At 49.2% G+C, this 6,799-nt stretch overlaps 1 long non-coding RNA gene across 1 annotated transcript in view; it reads right to left on the reverse strand.

Moving 5' to 3' along the window:
* LOC132439562 (uncharacterized) overlaps nt 1-348 on the reverse strand; it is a 33,358-nt gene extending 33,010 nt beyond the window's left edge. Inside the window, exon 1 of the long non-coding RNA XR_009522387.1 lies at nt 252-348. This is a non-coding gene — a long non-coding RNA (uncharacterized lncRNA). The remainder of the gene's footprint in view (nt 1-251) is intronic.
* Nucleotides 349-6,799: the final 6,451 nt, after the last annotated feature.

A 6,799-nucleotide genomic window follows, 5' to 3' on the forward strand; every position in this document is an offset into this window, starting at 1 on the left:
TCCTCCGGCTTCCTCAAGACCGGAGAGGAAGTACCGCTCTGTAGGACTCTGCCATCTACTTACAGTCAGGGACGGTCTGTGACTTTGGAGGCCGAGGCCCCTGGAAAGTCTGTGTGTCAGCAACTGGACTTTCTCCTCCACCATTCAGAAGCGAGCAAGGTCTAAGCAGAGGCCCAGACCCACCTCAACGAGTTGGGAAAACAGCCCAGTCTCCACCCACGACGCTGACACAAATCAGCTGCACATCATACCTGGGCAGCGCCAGGGCAGAGCCGCAGTGAATACACAAACGTGCAATCAGCATTTCCCAGCCCATCGAGGCCAGGGCCTTTCACGCAGAGGATTTTCCTGTTAGTACATTAGCGGGGCTCCTTTCAGAAAAGGCTTATCCAAACTAAAACCGGCCCCTGTGATCTGACTGGCCGCACCTAGGGGAGCAGGACTGTCCTGCTCCCGGAGCAAGGGTGCCATGAGTCACTCGCTTGTCCTTATGCTTTAGAGCAGGAGACAAACCTTTCTTTCTAGAGAGGAGGAAAATGCTCCAAGGGCTTCCTGTTTGCACCTGGGAAAATTCTGCCGTAAATAATACGGAAAGACAAAGAAAACTTGGGGAAACATGATGACACAGCAGTCTGGCACCTGTTTATGGTGTGGCGTATGCAGAATGTACTTACCCAGGCGTGGCTTGAGTTTCAGCAAGTGAAGTTGTAAAAAGCAGCAGGCTTGCCCAGGTCGCTGGTAGGCAGACCTGCCCATCCAGGGTGGAGGAGGCCCTGTGGCTCTCAGGTGGGACTGAAGAAAGGCAGCCACGAAAGACCCTTCTGTCAGCAGCCTCCTTCCTCTCTGGTTTCCAGTCACTAACAATTAGCCACTCTTTCTCATGAATGCAGTCCATTTCTATATATATATGCATATATTTTTTGTAGTGGCCGAGACTTTCATTCATTCTGCAGAAGCTCCTTACACCTGCCACACGGTGCAGCCCTCCAGAGAAAAAAGTTAGCACTTCATCAAAGGTTTCTTGGAGACCAGATGTCCTACCAAGCTCAGAGGAGTGTCAGGGGCTCCTTGGAGGGGAACGTTGGACGTGGAGGGGGATCTCAGTGCCCCACTTCTAGTTCAAATAGAACAGAAGTGTGTATGTTTCGGCAGACAACGGATAAGCAAATTGTGATCTATCCATACAATGGAATATTATTCAGCCATAAAAAGCAGTGAGATTCTGAGACATACTACAACTTGGATGAACCTTGAAAATATGTTAAGTGAAAGAAGCCAGACACAAAAGGTCACATACTGTGTGATTCTATTGACATGAAATGTCCAGAATAGGTAAATCCAGAGAGACAGACACCAGTGTTGTGAACGTATCGAATGCCACTGAGTTACTCACTTTCAAGTGGTTGGTTTTGTGTTGTGTGAGTTTCAACTCAGGTTTTTAAAGTGAGTATGTTTCATAGCTTGAGATTCTGTGTAAGATATTGTTTGAAAAAATAAATCTACTGGGGGGAAAAAGCTTGAAAATGACTGCTTTTGTGTTTATTAACACTAGATTTCCGTAAAGTTGAGGATTAAAGGGATACGAAACAAGAACCTTTGCCTACCCTCGCCCCCTTCCCTCCCCCCATCACAAAATCAAAAGAGAATTTTTCTAGGGAAGAGAAGCTTTTCAAGCAAAATATCTTGGATGAGCCAGCTGGGAATGAAGAAAGGTCCCAAGCAAGTCTTCAACAGGTGAGCAAACATAGCAAAAAACCCTGACAAAGAGAACGAGAGAGTCGGGGGCTCACTCCTGAGGAGAGAGGCGAAGGAGGGAGACAGGATGGCCAACCACAGTGGCGGAGGCCCTTAAGGGTAAGGACTTTGAAGGTGGGGAATGTTCTGTGCTCCGTTTTCGGTTGTGTACATTTCAGCAGTGAAATGCCCTCCAGGGACCACTCCCTCGGGCAGCTCTGCAGCCTCACCTGTTGCTGCCGCCACTGGCCCCTGGACCACCACTACCACGGCTGCTGAACACTGAGCATCGTCGTTGACACCTGTCTCATCACTCACTGCTGTCCTGGACACCACGGGCACCAGAGGCTGCCACTGCCACTGGGGAAGAGAGTGAATGAATACACAGACTTTTCAGCTTCCAGCCCAGGACCTAGTGCTCTGTCTCTTATAATGATAGGGTCCCCAGGCACAGGGGACAGGCCCAGAGGCCAGGCACCACGGAATCCAGAGTGTCCATATTTCTTAGTCAAGACGCCCTTTCCTGGAGGCACTGCTCTGACGGGACCCCAACAGCAGTCTTACCACTGTCCGCATGTGTTTGCGCTGATCAGCCTCATTCTCTTCATGCCGTTTTCTTCCAAGCTGGACATCCAGCAAGGGACCAGCTTTCCACTTCCCGCCACAGACGGCTAAACGCACGTGTATGTGAATTCCTTCATCTGTCTCTGGGACAAGCTCGCCTCGGAGGGAGGATGGGGTCGTGACCGCTGCCCTGTGAACGCCACTCCACCACCCGCCTGATGTATAAACTTTAGCAAATCGTTTAACTTCTCTGTGCTCAGTTTTGCCATCTTTAAAATAGGAATCAGGGACTGCCCTAGCGGCCCAGTGGTCAAGACCCCGCGCTTCCAAAGCAGGGGTTCCATCCCCGGTTGGGGAAGTAAGATCCCACATGCTGTGCGATGCAGCCAAAAAATAATTAAATAAAATAAAACGGGAATCGTAACAATACGTAACTCATGTGACTGTGGTGAGATAATTTCCATAAAGCTCTTCCATAGATTAAGCACTAGATAGATCGTTGCCTTATTATATTACTACTGGCAGTGGGTCTCTTTGGAGCTCCCAACAAGCAAATCCCGCAGTGACACAAAGATTAGGTTGCCTTCTTTTTTTATCCCTTCAGAAGAATTCTGATGCTACTGATTAGAAATCAGTACAGCAGCTAAACTGACTTGGGCACCGAAAAAAACAGATGTTGATGAAGACTATTTATAACATAGGCTCAATAAGAAGTTCACGGTTTCAAGAACTTGGACCAAGCAATTTACATGAAAATATTTGCTGGGCAAGTGACCCATCATTCCAATCCTGTCCCTCTACGTGGCCATTGCTGGGCATCTGATGTTAATTTAGCTAGAGTTGCTCTATATCCCCGGGCAGATGAAGCTGTACTTCTTCAAAAATGATCCATGGTTTAGGCTTCTAATTAATTCAAGGGGGTTTTCCACAAGCAAGACTGAATCCACAAAGGTTTCTTCTACCCACTTGTTCTGTGTACAGAGTCCAGACAGCCAGCTAAACCTCAACCTAGTCTCCAGTAGATTCAAATATAAAATTCATTTTAAATGATAGTTGTTTGGGAGAATTTTTATTTTTCAACTGGTGTATTGGTGTCACATCATCACAGCTGCAAATATAAACTGGGACAGTCTTTGATTCATTCATTTACTTACGCGTCTATTCCATAAATACTGAGCTCTTTCTACGTGCCAAGCCTGAGGTCCCTGTGTTCTCTTGCACTTACAGCAAAGCCATGAGGTAGGTTTTTTCTTTTTTCATGGATGAACAGTTGAAACCCAGAGAGGTCAAGTCGCATGGCCAGAGCCCAAGAGAGAGGAAAAGGAAGGTGGAGCCTGATGGCCCCAACCCTGGCATTCGATGAACAGTGCAGTGCTGCCACCTTGGAAGACTTTTGGCAAGTGTTCAAAGGTAATGACTGCCTTGATCACTCGCTTACTTACCTCTATAGCAGAGCGTGGGGTTTCTAGCTGTTGGCAACTGAAGCTGCTTGGGAAGGCTCCAGCTTATGGATCCCCCTCGCTGATCTAGAAGAGGGTAGGAGGTAATGTTTGGGCTGGTGATGAACCACCGAGGCTGGGATAGCCTAATGGGGCTGGGTAGCCAGAAGCATTGCTGAGAGGGGCCAGGAGCACCGCTGGGGAAACAGGGCCTGGAGCCAAGTCTGAAAGAGGAGGGGATGGAGCTGGGAGAACGAGCACGGCAGCTAAACTGTGCAGAGCAGCATGTGGGTGGAGGACGTGGCTCAGAACCCAGATTGTGGTGTCTGAGCTGATGCCCCATTTTACCTGCTGTGTATGGGGTGGGAGGTACAAGATGCTGCGGAAGCGAAGATGAGATCACGCAGGCCCCGTTTCATCGATGGTAACACGTGGGCTCAGAGAGGTTTTGCAGCCAAACTCCCACTGTCCTGTGAGCAATCTATTGGGATGTGTTGATACATCAGACAATCTCATCCAGTTTTCTATTCAGGGTTTTTAATTCTCTATCTTAAAGACTCTTTTTCTGTACATGAGAAAAATGTATCTGTTTTAAAGACTCAATACGTTTGGATTCTTCTGCGTTGAGTCATTTCGGTTGTTAGTGCTGGAAGCAGCGCGGAGATCATCTTCTCCAGCACAGACGAGCAAGCGGAGGCCAGAGGGTAGAGATGATCTGCCCATCCTCCCACAGCAAGCAAGGGCTGGAACCAGAACTGGACTCAGACAGGCTTGCTTCCAACAGGCAGCCTCCCCTGACAAGACCTCTGCAGGCTCCGGAGTCGCCTCCAGACCGGCCCAGCAAGATCAGATGAGACCCACCTTTCCTGCACGGCATTGCTCTCCAGTCACAGTGGCCTCCAGCCGTTCAGGTCCTGCGTCAGCTGAGGATATGGGAGGCACCAACTGGGAGGTTATGCTTGCTCTGGGGGTGAGCTCGGGTTCACCTGACCTAGCAGCTCCTTTGGCTGCTTGACAAACCCAGTGACCTAAGTCAGCTGCTGTTCCCACAGATGGCGCCAACTCTCACCCCAGGCAGGCAGGAGGCCTCAGCTTCTCCCTCCAGTGGCTGAAGTCAGTTGTTCTAACTCCCTACCTTGAACGGCTGAGCGCAGAGCTACTTATAGCTCTGCTATCATGTTCCTGTTTGAATACAAACAAACACCCGTAGCCTGGGAAAGGGATTTATCAAGAGACATTGCCTGCTTTCTGCTCCAGCAGGGGCCCTTCGTGAGCACCGTGGACGTGGCTGCTCCAGGGGGTTTAAGTGAAATGACAACTCTTCCTTCATACTCTCCCCTTAGCCGCTTGTCTTCTTTCCTCTCCCATCTCTGAGGGCACCGAGAAACTTTGATGTGAAAAGTCCACTCTCGCAGAACTTAGATATCACCTGCTCTCATGCCATAGAGATCAGACACAAGACTGCTGGTGAGCGGCCAGGTCAATTATTAAGTTCTTGTTTCTCAGCTCCAAACCCACTATATTCAGATGCTGGGAGTCTCTGAAAACCCCATTTCTGCTTTGCCAACTGCTCCTCGTGAGGCTCTGCCAGGGGAAGGCGGAAGCCAGAGGAGGAAGGAGGAAGCAGGGCACACTCCTTCCTGGCTGCTTCCTGCTTCTGGGAGCATCACCCCCAACCTCACTTCTCCCCTGTGGCAGCAACAGTTCCCACCCGGGGCAGCAGTGGGGTCCAGTTTGCCATTCTCCCAACTCTTACAGAGCTAGCCTCGTGGACATCAGCCCCAGCTGACTGCAAATCTCTCCACAGAGGTCTGAGTTTCCCTTCTGTGGGGAACCCCCTCCAAGCTCCTAAATAATAATTCCCACTTCCCTTTGCTCTCTAAGCCCTAAGTGTGATAACTGCTTCCTGCAGTGGCTACCTTCCATCATCCTGTAGTTTGCCTTTTGCCTTTGCATTTACCTAGTTTACAATCGTTTATATTAAATTCTCTCTGTTAAAATAACTGGGACGTTTCTGTCTTCTGACTTAACCGTGCCTGATATGCTGGCAGAACTGGGATACAAGTCTTCTTTCTCCTGGTTCACGACTCTCTGCATTGGAACCCAATAAATATGTGTTCAGTTAAATGAATGAGTAAAGCGAGTTCAGTCCCTCATCAGCTTTAACTTTAATAAGAAGTTGTTCAGGGCTTCCCTGGTGGCACAGTGGTTAAGAATGCACCTGCCAACGCAGGGGACACGGGTTCAAGCCCTGGTCCGAGAAGATCTCACGTGCCGTGGAGCAACTAAGCCCATGCGCCACAACTACTGAGCCTGCGCTCTGGAGCCCGCAAGCCACAACTACTGAGCCCATGTGCCACAACTACTGAAGCCTGTGTGCCTAGAGCACATGCTCTGCAACAAGAGGAGCCACTGCAATGAGAAGCCCGCTCACCGCAACTAGAGAAAGACCACACAGCTATGAAGACACAGCAAAGCCCAAAATAAATAAATAAATTCATAAAAAAAAAAAAGAAGTTGTTTAGGATTCCCCATCACCAACAACAAGCTCTCACCCAATCACAACCTGGACCTTCTGTCATCCAGATGTTAGCCTCTATCACGAGCTATTAGAATTGGGAGGGAATACAGCTCTAACTTATAAGGCTCCCCAACCTTTTCACATCGTGACACACATAATACAATCACATTAATACAGACTCTGACTTGGGACAAGGCTGCTGTATGGCTCGTCCACTGCCCAGGCCCGACCTGGCCACACCAAGAGTTGACGATATTGAAATCTTGTAACCTGTCTGCCCGGCAGTGCCACTGGCTTACGGTGGAGAAGCAGTGACCTAATCTAAGGCTTTCCTTTTATAGGTGATGACTTAAGGCCAGAGAGTTTAGGTAACCGGCCCAAATGTAAAGAGCCTCGGCTGTTGGCTAGAGCGTCTCAGCTCTCCTTCATCCTCCGGCAGGCCAGCCTGGGCTTCTTAAGCCTAGCTCACAATTCCTCTTGGGAAGGAACAATCTTCATTTAGGAAAGGAACTTGATGTAATCTGTGTAGGTGCAAAGTATT

This window comes from Delphinus delphis, chromosome 16, assembly GCF_949987515.2.
Source record: "Delphinus delphis chromosome 16, mDelDel1.2, whole genome shotgun sequence".
In the NCBI taxonomy this organism is placed as follows: domain Eukaryota; kingdom Metazoa; phylum Chordata; class Mammalia; order Artiodactyla; family Delphinidae; genus Delphinus; species Delphinus delphis.